The sequence below is a fragment of the Notamacropus eugenii genome, chromosome 2, assembly GCF_028372415.1.
Source record: "Notamacropus eugenii isolate mMacEug1 chromosome 2, mMacEug1.pri_v2, whole genome shotgun sequence".
Taxonomy (NCBI): Eukaryota; Metazoa; Chordata; class Mammalia; order Diprotodontia; family Macropodidae; genus Notamacropus; species Notamacropus eugenii.
In genome coordinates, this window is record NC_092873.1 from 29,672,105 (window position 1) to 29,684,619 (window position 12,515).

The 12,515-nt window shown below is 41.4% G+C and overlaps 1 pseudogene; it reads left to right on the forward strand.

Annotated features, from left to right (window-relative positions):
• Positions 1–8,993: 8,993 nt before the first annotated feature.
• On the forward strand, positions 8,994–9,511 carry LOC140522570 (ferritin heavy chain-like; annotated as a pseudogene).
• The last annotated feature ends 3,004 nt before the right edge of the window (positions 9,512–12,515 follow it).

Consider the following 12,515-nt stretch of genomic DNA (forward strand, 5'->3'; position numbering starts at 1 on the left):
TCAAAACCCAAGTGAGAACATATTAGCCATTACAAGACCAATGCAGAACCTGTGCAACCATGTATCCAACAGTGTATCCAATGTATTCCCATACCAAGCAGAAAACATGCCGAATGACAAGAAATCAGTTATCCTGGAACATCACAAGTGTGAGCTGCCCCTCCACATGGAACGCAGACCATGCTTTCCCTACAAGTTTGCCCTTTAGGTGGGATCCTTACACATCCCTCCTATGCGCATTCATGCTTTGTCTATATATGAGAGTATATGCCCTGGTTTTATTGGGGGGAGTGTTATGATTTCTCTTTCCATGTGATTTAATTTAATAACTTTCCCTTGAAATACTCATGTCATCAGGGAAGTCCCACAACCTGAACATTGCAGTCCTGCACTACCAAACACAGGATTCCATTTCCCTTTGCTCCTCCTTCCTCTGCCCTTCCTCCCTGCAACTTCTCTCTCTACACCTTTATCCCCACCCTGCCCTCTTTCAGTATCCTCTGAGTTCCCTTGAAGTTAGTCACCAGTTTTCTCCTTACAGACCAAAGAGACAGCGGTGCCATTGGTGACTCCTGAGTGCTCAGTGCTTTGATTTTCAGATGGGTCACCCTGTGCTGTAAAGACAGGAGATGGAGTCTGGAGTGAACTGGGCTACGTCATCCCCAGGGGAGGCTGTGCAGGCACTGGCTGGTGAAAAGAGTCTTGACTTAAGCTCACTTCTGCCCTTAGATAGCACATTCACAGTTACTATCCTGCCTGGGGGCTCACCATGGAGTCAGTATCCTAAACAAATAACTCTTAAGTTATGAAACACAGAGGCATCTCTGTAGAACTGCTCTGCCGGGGATCCAGAGATCAGGATTCAAACCACTTATCATTTACTTGGAGCAAGATTGACTTTTGTCTTTCTTCCTAGTGACCTGGAAGGATTAGGATCTGATTTTGCCAAAGGTTGATACATGTGCCGATTTAGGGGAACTGAGATTTCAGCTGTGTGACATATATAGAGCTGTCAATGGCATTTCCAAAAAAAAAAAAAGACTAAAAGAAAGTATACTGTGTAATTGTGGCTTCAGCTGAGAAAACCTCTGATAGAACCAAACCGCTGTGCCTTATAAAACCAGGGCATATTCTCTTGCAGACACATACCATGAATTGGAAGAGGACATATGGGTAGGGATCCCACCTAAAGGGCAACTTGTGGGGAACAACAGAGATCATTGTTGAGGTCTTCAGCCCATGATGGAGTTGTGTTAAGAAATCCTGGTGTGACAGGACCACACATGATAACAGACCCATAGAAAGCCATCCAATTACAAGAAGGTGGAGATTTATGCAACTTCAGAGTCTACAAGTTTACCCAGGGTAACAGCTAGATCCCCACAAAGACAAAAAATACCTTGGAACCACATATTGGCCATTGAGGACATAGCAGACTTCTTTGTGGACAGTATCAAAGCAGGGGTGGAGAGTGGACCAAGACAGCCTTGAAGTAAAGAGAACCCCCCATCAGTTGCAGAGAAATGGTCAGGGCAAGGCGATGGTTCAGAGGAGAAAGTCTCCCATGAAGATGCAACTAGGTATTGCTGCCCATTACCCAGGGTAGATGGGATAAAATTAAAGGAAAGCAGAAAAAAAGACAGAGATGCCCAATTATTATGCTTTTTTCTCTGCTTGTAAAACCTTTGAAGAAGAAAGGACAGAATGAAAATTGCTAATTAGCAAATTAGTACAAATTAGATAATATTTAATATATATTCATAAATTTCTACAAATTTATTTCATTAGTGAATTAAGTAAGGAAATCAAAGATATCCTTGATAAATTCAGATCATGGAGCCTAAGAAAATTACCTCCCTGGGAAGTGACAGAATTGCTGGGTGAGATTTTTGGACCACTCTTGATGATATTTGCAAGACTGTTTAGCATAGGAAGGCCTTGAGAAGAATAACTACTGTCTCGATTGTCTTTACAAAAGGATAAAAAAGAATGGAAAAGATCGTGACTGGCCTCAAATATTGGCTAAATTTAATAAGATTACTTTCAAGATTGTAAGTCTTACACTTGGTTTTGTGAAATAAACTGCTGAGGTAGTATGTCATTAGCAGTTTGCCTGGAGAAAGATCTGAGAGTATTAGTGAACTTGTAATGTCAAGAATGGTAAAGCTTCTGGAATAAGGAGGTGATGGTCCCCTGGTGAAAGCCCAAATAGAGTCTAGTGTTCATTCCTGAACCCCACATTTTCAGAAGGGCATGGATTAGCTGGACGGTATCCAGACATATGCAGTTTCTATAATAAATAGCTTGGGGCACATGCTGCCTTGAGATTGGTTGAACAATTGGTTGAGTTGTTTATCCTGGCAAGATAAGACCACGGAGTAACAGAATAACTCTCTTTAAGTACTTGAAAGGCCCAACTAATGGAAGAGAAATTTGATTTGTTCTGTTTGACGCTCAAGGACAGACATGGAAGCCATGTATACATGAAGCCTATATTTCAGTTTGTTCTAAAGAAAAATGCTCAAGCAGTTAGAGGTATCCAAAAGCGGGATGACTGCCATTGAGAGTAGTGCAAGGTCTTATTGAAAGTCTTGAAGCAGAGGCTGACAGTTAAGTTGCGATTGTCACCCTTTATCAAGTATGTAGTTTGAATTAAATGCTCACTGGGTTTCTTTTCAACTCTGATATTCACCGCTTCTCCTTTGACAATCACTGTTCATGAAAACGAGCCTGTCAACGCAATATTTTTAGAAGTTCATTAAAGGAAAATATGGTCAGGTTCAGGGGTCAACCTGCCTTTTCCAAGGCAACTTTGACTCAGTTAGCATATGTCGTTGAAGTAAAACCACATTGGCAGAGAACTGAGGTGGAGAAACATGGCAGGTTTTTCTAAATGCTCAGGTGACTAGCTTTTGATCTTGTGTAATTCCTGTAAATTAGGCATCACAAAATTGTATTCTTGGAATACTTGCAGGAATGAGATGGAGAATGTGAGGGTTTTTCTGGAGAATATTGAAGAATCTCTGCTTAGTTCATCAGTTCTTGTGTGCATGAGGGAGAAGGTACTTCTGACTGTGTTACATGTGAAAAGGCTGTTTCATGAGTTGGTAGTCAGAGATGAGTGACTGTTTAGTAGATAAATTTATTGCTCCAAAGAGTTGCCATTTCATTATCAATGGATGCCATCACATGGTAGAGGTGAAACTCACTAGTTTACTTAACATAGAAAAACTGTTGAATTGGCATTCAGGGACTCTTCCCCACTTATTAGCAGCAAATGCTTAATAGGTACCTCTTTTGATAAGTCAGAGGGGACTGCAAAGAAATGACAAAAGAAACAATACACAAATTGGACATATTTCAAGCAAACTTTAGTGGGATGTAATTTGAGGATTAGCCCTTGGTCTCCTACAGATAGGAACTTGGCTCTCAAAGTACTTTAGATTCAGGGTATGTGGCTCTAGGTCTGAGAGGGTGTCTGGCATTAGACACACTGCTGATCCCAAGTGGTAAAAGCGCTAATGGCACACAGGAAAATCCCTGAAGCTTGCAGCAGTCTAATGGTGGGGCTTGGTTCTTTTCCTATATGTAGAAATAATAACAACACTGATGACGATATTCATAACTTACATTTCTGTAGAATTAACTATGTGCCAGGCACAACTCTAAGCACTTCAAGAACAGTTTACTACTACTTCGTTTGTTTCTCACAACTGTAGATGATATAAGGAAAAATTACTTGTGCAGGGTCACCACATCAGACAAGGACAAAACGGGAGGGCCTTGGAAATATGTTAATGTTAAGTAGGAATGGTGACATTTAATTTTAGAAGTGGTCAATTCGTGAATATATATTCATGTTACAATTTAGGATTCCCTCGGTAACATCCAGCGGAGGCAGTATAACAGACCGGTCTCTGGAGAAAGAAAATCTGAGTTCATATTCTGCCAATAAAATGCACTAGACAGTTAATATCACCTTTCAGTCCTCTGGGCAATATTGTACGACCATATGTTGCAAGATAATTACTGATCCCCTGAATGGTAGAAGTTTTCTCACTGGGCATTGCCTAAACAGCTACCATGAACCAAATCCAGACACAAGCAAAAGGCAGCCTCATAACTTTGAGAACTCCCATAATAAACAGTCAAATAATGAGTAGCATATCTTTATTTTTATATATTCATATACATATACCTTACTAAAATACAAGATTTTTCTGACTAAAATCATAGAAATAACAAGGTATTTAAATATATGTATGAGTACATACACATCTATGAAATTCATTGGTTCAGTACCTGGCAATGAATTTATTTACCTCTAACTAATTCTAGTAAATGTTTGCGAGTGTGTTTATGAGAACACCAATTTTTTTCCCCCACACTTCGGATTAAGTACCACCATGTGCTAGACACTATGTTAATCACTTAACTAATATTGCTCAAAACTGTAGGAGATAGGTATTATTATTTTCATTTTCCTGTGTCTTGCCCAGGACACAGCAGTAAAGTGCCAGAGGCCTGGTTTGAACTTAGATATTCTAGACTCCAGACCAGCTATCACCTAGTTGCCCTCATTTAATAGAAAAGTAATTTTTACAGATAAGAAGGAAAGATCTCTGTTACAAAGCAAACCAAAAAGCACAGTGATGAGGGTTGTTGTTTTCTTTCCCTTTGGCCAGAAATGGGTGGAGAGAGCTATTTCGCTGTTATATTCATCAATTAACTTGGGAAAAAGAAAAGAAAAGTACATAATGAGGGAACCTCTTTAACTAAAGATACACACAGGAGCACAAAGACTGCTTTATATAAGTTAGGATGATAAAATTATATGTTTTAATAAATATCCATTCTTGGTTCTTACTGACAAGGGAACTCAGATTTTGTAATGAAAGCAATCTCCCCCTATACCATTTTAGAAGTTTTCTTAGGAAAGAGAAGGGATCATTGCTGAATATCTCTCCTGACAGAAGGTCCCCTTGCACCGACAGAGTGAGCTGAGTTTAGCAACGGAATATTTATATGAATGAGAGAAAAGAAACAGAATATAACATATGCTTTTGACTTCTGGTTTGGAAAAGGCTAGGTGGGCCTACAGAGTGAAGGGGAGGGGACATTATGACCAAATATCTATTTGAAGACTAATACATTAACTAGGGAAACTTTTGTCATTACTTCAGAATCTCTTGTCTTGTCTTTGAATTGGGGTTGAGAATTTAAATCCATGCACAGAAAATATGCATATACACACACATGTAGGAGACATGCATATTTGTGTATGTGTGTATGTTTATATGTAGATAGAGATAGATACAGATATAGGTACAGATTAGATATGGATATGGACATTAATATAGATAAAGATTTCAGGCACAGATTTTCTATGGATGGGGATATGAATGTATGAATATATCAATACACATACAGATATCATATAGACAGATAAAGACATAAATATAGGTACAAACATGTATACAGATGTGATATCGATATGGACATGAATATAGATATAGATAAAGATAGGTATAGCTACAGATGCAGATTGGAGATATATATTTGGAAATAAGAACATATAGAAATGAGAGAGATATGGATATAAATATGCATATGAATATAGATACACTGATACAGATATGTAAATACAGATTAGAGGAATGGATATCAATATAGATATAGACAAATATACCTACAGATAAAGATTGAATATTGATATCGAAATAAAAATAAGCAGATCAGACAGGGATATAGCTATAGATGTAGATACAGATATATATATATATATATATATACATATATATACACACATACACAGTATAGATATGGAGATAGATATAGACACAGATACAAATTAGATATAGATAGGGATATGAATATATCTCTGCATATATATATATACACATATATATAGATAGATATACACATAATCTAAGTATTGAAAGAGCTAGGTAATAGGGTAAATAGAGGAAAAAACATTAACACCAAAGCCTTTCAATGCCAATGTCCCAAGGGAAAACACCAAACCTCCTCTAAGTGTGTAGGTACTGAAGGTTATGTGTCTAGCCCTGTCCCAAGCCTCAGCTTCAGGAGAACACGGTAGGTTAGTAACTTGTTCTTCTGCTGACCACTAAAGGTGGCTCACCTTGCTGTCTGGCTCACCTTTGCTGATCACCTCAGATACACGGAGGGATTGGGGCTTCTCTCACCACTACTCCCAACTAGGATGGCGGGGTGTTCTTGGACAGAAGGAAGGTGGTACAAGCACTTCTCAAGCCAGGGGAATCAGGAATCAGCGACCTCTGGGAACTGAGTCAGTCCCGCTGCCTGGGTGTTATTCTCCTGGCCTCAGCAAGAGGGGAGGAGGATTCTCAAAGGCCATCAAATCCTTAACTCCAAGAGGCCTCTGCTGGGATGCCAAAGGCCATGCCATTGTCTTCCCCTGCTTTAACCTCCTCCTCCAAAAATTCCCAGCATCCTTGTAAAACTCCTTCTCGATCATCTTGGAGATGGAGCACACCAAGGGAGGATTGTGAGTGCAAGGCAGGGGCCAGGTAACCCAGGCTCTTTCCCTCTCCTATTATCCCGAAGGCTCTAAAGGCAGAGGGCATCTTTTGATTTTGGGAGCAACCAATCGGGACTTAGTTTTCAGAAGGAAGTGACTACACAGCAAGGTGCTTACAGCAATCTGGGGCAGAACTTTTGGGACACCACAGAGACGCCTGTCTTTCTGGGGTCTAGGTGGGGATGGTGGTCTCTGACCCCTGTGCTGCTCCAAGTCTCCTCTTCACCACAGAAGGGAAGTGTGGAGCTGGGATCACAATGAAAAGGGGTAACTGGAACTGCGTGATACCAAGAGAGTGGAAGCCCCGAAACTCATGGAAGTCCTCAGCAAGGAAGTGATCTTGTCTGCTGCTTGTGGGAGGAACCACACTCTATCTTTGACAGAAATTGGCTGTGTGTTTGCATTTGCAGAGAATAAGTTGGGGCAACTTGGCCTTGGTAACCAGATTAATGCCATCCCCAGTCCTGCATAGATAGGTTACAATGGCCAGCCCAATACCAAAATGACTTTTGGGGCTGGATTCAGAATGATAATGGATTGTAAACGAAACCTCTACTCCTTTGGGTGCCCTGAATGTGGTCGGCTGGGACACAATTCTGACTGGAAATTCATTGCCCAGCCTCAGAGGATAGAATATGAGTGTAATCTGGTCCCCTGCTAGTTCTCATCTTCACTGAGAAGACAAAAGATGGACAGATTTTGCCAGTCGCCAGTGTCGTTGTCTGAAATGTTGCCTGTGGCACCAATCACACTCTGGTTCTTTTCTCTTAGAAATGTGTTTTCTCTTGGGCATTTGAAGGGGATGGCTGACTGAGCCACACAGAGTAGAAGGATAGTATGACCCCTCCTCTGGTGAAGCTGTTCAATTTCCTGGGCCAGGAGGCTACCCCTGCCCCTTCGAAATCACTGAAGTTGGTAGCCTGTTTTTCTGGGGTGCTACCAACACTTCTCTGGAGTTCACCATGTATCTCAAAGCTGTTCAGGGCCTCCGTGACTGGACAATGACAAGCTTAGCTTGTGGTAAGTGTAGTATTACAATGGCTGCAGATGAGAGCACCATCACCTGGAGCCTGTCTCCAACGTGTGGTGCATTGGGCTACTGCTATCACAAGCCCAAGTCTTCCACAGCTGCCCAAAAAGTGAAAACCCTGGATGGCATTTACACAGAGCAGGTTGCCATAGGCTACTTACACTCCTTGGTGAAGGAGAGGGACCAGAGCAAGAATGAAAAAGAAAAGAAAAAATGACTCCCTGAGTATAATCCCCACACCTTCTCCTGCTGCTGGGAGCAGCAAAGCTGCCAGCAGGCTGTCCAGGCCCCTCCAGACAGTCCACCTTGACAGTGTTCCCTGGAAGAAAAAGAAGGGAAATGAGAAGAGATTACTCAGTGAAAAGGTCTCCTGAAGCTCCTATTTGTTAGTCTTCCTGAGGTTCTGTTTTATAAACATATTCGATGTTAACTACTTTTTTACTGTACGATCCTCAAAGTTTATCGCTTCCTTTCTCTCTTTTCTCCCTTCCTCTACCCTAAATGTTCAATTAAAATATTTGCTCTTCGTTGTGGACTTAGCATTCCTAAAAACAAACAAACAAACAAACAAACAAAAAAGGAACCTAAAAAAATCACAAACCCTATTCTTCCAAGAGCATCCTTGTAAAATTTCCACTTCCAAGAACGTCATTATAAAAAACAGCACCTTCTTTCCAAACGCATCCTCTTGCTCCAAAAGGAAACCGATTCCAGAGAGGCTCTTTGCTGCTAAATACAGGTATTCATGAAAGATACGCTTTCGTATTGACTCCAGCAATGACATTTTGCAGGGCTAGCTATTGTGCTAATAGCTTAAGAACTGAATTTTTATCTAATTTCCTAAGTAGTAAGTTTTATCTAGAATAGGGATTTAACCATTAAAATAATATTAGCCTTTCTAAAGCTTTAAAACCAAGAACTGACTTACACCAAAATACGTGGCTGCCACTATCCTGTGACGTTGAACAGATGCTGAAAGATCATTCAGATCAAAATCTATGCTCCTGTTGGCCAGCTAAACGATTTCAATCTTTCATTTTTCGTGAGCCTCAGAATCAATATTGGATGAAACACCCAAAGTTCCTCCGAAATAATTCATATAACTCATCAACAAAAAAGACTCTTCAAGAATTCTCTCAATCAGGCAGAAACGCAGGGAAGGCGGAGTCGCTAAGGTTTCCTGCTTCATCGCTGCTTGTACGGAATCCGCTGCCCGGAATTCCTGGCCAGAGCTGCCCTTGTTCACGTTCATTTCTACTAAGCAACACTTCTTCCATCCTCCTGTTACCGCTGCAGCCACCTGCTCAGCGGCCCTAGGCCCGCGTCCTCCCTTCCCTCCGCCGCCACCCAAGCATCAGCCCGAGTCTCACCCCCAGCCCCTGCACAGCCTCTGCCGCCGCCATGACAACATGCTCCCCCTCTCATGTGCAGCAGACTTACCACGAGGACTCTGAAGCGCCAGATCCACCTGTACCTCAACGCCTCCTATGTTTACCTCTCCATGTCTTACTGCTTTTACCTAGATGATGCAGCGTTGAAGAACTTTGTCAAGTACTTTCTCCACCAGTCCCACTAGGAGAGGGAGCATGCTGAGAAGCTGATGAAACTTCGGAACCAGCGTGGTGGCCGCATCTTCCTACAAGACATCAAGAAGTAACACCGAGATGACTGCGAGAGTGGGCTGAATGCAGTGGAGTGTGTCCTGCCCCTGGAAAAAAGTCACTCAGTCGTTACTGAAATTGCACAAGCTGACAAATAACAGAAATGACCCCCATTTAAATGGTTTCATCAAAACCCACTACCTGGACCAACAGGTAAAGTCCATCAGACACCTGAGTGATCACGTAACCAACCTGTACAATATGGGAGCCTTGGTTTCTGACATAGAGGAATATCTTTTTGAGAAGTACACCTTTTGAGACAGTGAGAATGAGAGCTAAGCCACACCTGGCTTACCCCGCACCTGGGAACTGCAGCCTTGACTCCTACTGTCTTTCAGTGCATGCATATTTGGGTTATCTGACCATAATCTGTATCAAAAAACTGGCACCATTTACATCCCAATAAAGTGACTGGGCACTGATGAAAAAAAAATCAAACACACTAATACCCCCAATGAATGCTTATCTCAATCTTTTGAAGATCGCAACTATAGTGAAGATCCCCCACGATGATCTGAGGAATCCCATTCCATTTTGAACAGCCCTCAATATTAGAAAGTCTTTTCTTTCCATGGAGTTAAAAACTCTCTACAATTTATTCCCTAAGGTAAGTGGATTTTGATTCAGGAAGATCCTGTTTATATGCAAGCATGTGTGGGAAGGGGGTGAATACATTAACACTTGGAGCTTAGTTGAGTTTTTCTGGTTCCTGCTTGTCCCTTAGGGGAATAGAGAAGGTTGTGAATAGGATGTAGGCTTGTTACGTGAAAAGGCTAGGTTAGAGGGAGGGAGAAGGGGAAGAAAAAGAGAGGAAAGAGGATAAATAACATCTGAGGATATTGTGAAAATCCAGTGCTGCTCTTTTGGAAAAGAAGGCATGATGGCCCAGCAGGTAAGGGTGCTGAGCCTAGAATCAGGAAGACCTGAGTTCAAATCCTGCTGGGTTACACTGGCAAATCACTTAACTTCAGTTTCCTTGTATGTCAAATTGGGCAAGAGTTGCATCTACCTCACAGGGATCTTGTGAACATCAAATGAGATAACCTGTACAGTGCGCTTTGAATTCCTTTAAGCCCTATATAAATGACAACTTATTTTTTTCTGCAGACAAAATGAATTTTACTAAGTTAAATCCACGTTTTTCGTTTGCTTATTTGTCTTATTAAGATCATTCAGGAACACATTTTTCTTGATTGCAGTACACAAAGAATTCTAAATTAATACCTTTGTGAGCAAACAGGAGTGTGCTAGGGAAGCCACCTTTTTGAAGACACCCTGCATTAGAAAGGAGGAAATTCCCACTAAATGGCTGGTTTGATAAGTCCTAGTTTCTTTCAGAGTTTAAAGAATCTTTGGGGGGGGGGTTGTTACGTAATTGGTGACTGAACATTGAGTCACCCTGCTCTCCAATCGTTTGCTGCTGTCAACAGAGCCTGGTACCTGAAGGTGATCTCTATTAAGTAACAACTGATATCAGATGCAGCCAGTTTTGAAAGATGCAGGTGAAGCAAGAATGTGGTCATGTTGTGTGGCTTTCATCCTGCTTTCATCACCTTGCTTAATCTGAGTCCTTTGTCTAGGGTTCAAAGCCTTGGAAGAAGGTAGAGAAGAAGGAATCAATGGGTTTTCTAATTAGCTCCAGGGTATCTGAACAGGAATAATGCTGGCCAATGTCCTGTTCAGGTGAGCTTCTTAATATAGAGCCCTGAGTGTTCCAGTCTGGATTATTCTGTCCCCTCACTCTAGTTTTGTTTTGGATTTTATAAACTGGTTCACAAATGAGCAGAGCCTGTTGGCTACAAGGCAATCGCTTATACTGGGGCTAAGGGGTATGTATGTCACTTAGCCCTACCTTTATTCAAAGTCATTATCATCCATCCAACTGGACGGGAATAAGACTATTCAGGCAAGCAATTTTTATCCATGTGCTACTATTGAGTGTAGGTGTGATGCATGGGGTTGTGGGGGGTAGTTGAGTGCCACTGATGGGGAATGGAGACATCTCAATAGAGAGGTGGATACAACACTTGCTAAATTCTTGTTGCTTGTGGTATAGCATAGCTTGTGCTATGCTATAACTCATCTTTAATAAGGTGGGGGCGGCTCCAAAGAATTGTAGGCATCTTATTCCGCAGTAACTTGAGCCAACAGAAGCCAAACAATTCATCCTCTTAAATCTATCCAGTGTGTCTCTCTAACTTTGCATCTTTGTGTGTGTATCTGGGAAGGAAATAAGTACATTAATTCAGACATTCATATTATAAGCCCTTGAGGTAGATAGAAATAACTCCAGTTTCTGAGACTTTTAAAGTTTGGAAAGTACCATTCTTCCAGCATACCTCTGAGATGGGTAGCCTAAGTTGGCTGTTTCCCTTCTTGTAGTCGATGAAACAAGATCAGAGAAGCTAAGTTACTTGCTCAAGGAGATAGAGTTTGAAAGTATTAAAGTCAAGATATGGACTCCAAGGTAAGCATTCTTTTGGTTACGTCATCCTACCTCTGTAAATAATGGTCGAAAAAGCCAGGTAATGACATTTATGTAGCACTCCCAATGACCCTGTGAGGTAAATAGAGTACAAATCATCATCCCCGTTTTACAGATGGGGACACTGAGGCTTTAATAGTAGAAGTGCCCAGTCCAAGGTCACTCAGTTATTAAGCATCTGAATTAGGAATCAAATTGAGCTGTCTGGAGTCCTAGTCTTACCACTATTCCATGTTGCCTGGGCTAATTTATGCCTGATTTTACAAAGAGAAGCCTTTAAAATGATTGCATTGTGATTTTACTATCGTAATTGCTCAATCTAAGTAATTGAAAGCTTCACTAAGGGACGTGTACATTATGATTTTCAAACCTGGATCTGCTGAGATCTACCCCCTTTTTTTTGTCTTTCTTTGCTTCCCTATTCCCTGTCCTCATCACATACCTCAGAAATAACTTTGACAGGAAAGTAAGCGGGTATGTGTAAGAGTGAGGAGGAAGGAAGCAACATTCGTTTGCCTTCGTGACGGTAGGATGGTGTGGCACTTTCATAGCTTGCGTCAATGGTATGAGCTTCAAGGCCTTTTAAATAGTTGTACTGGAAAGAAATCTTCATGTTCCTCACATCCTCCTGGGCTGACATAAGTCAATAGCACAGCCTGCCATGGAAAACAGAATGATATGTAAAAGCAGGGGAGAAGACCAGCGCAGGTTAATCAGACAGATACGAATGAACTCAGTGGTGATATATGACATGTGGAAAACCCTGGACTGCCAGAA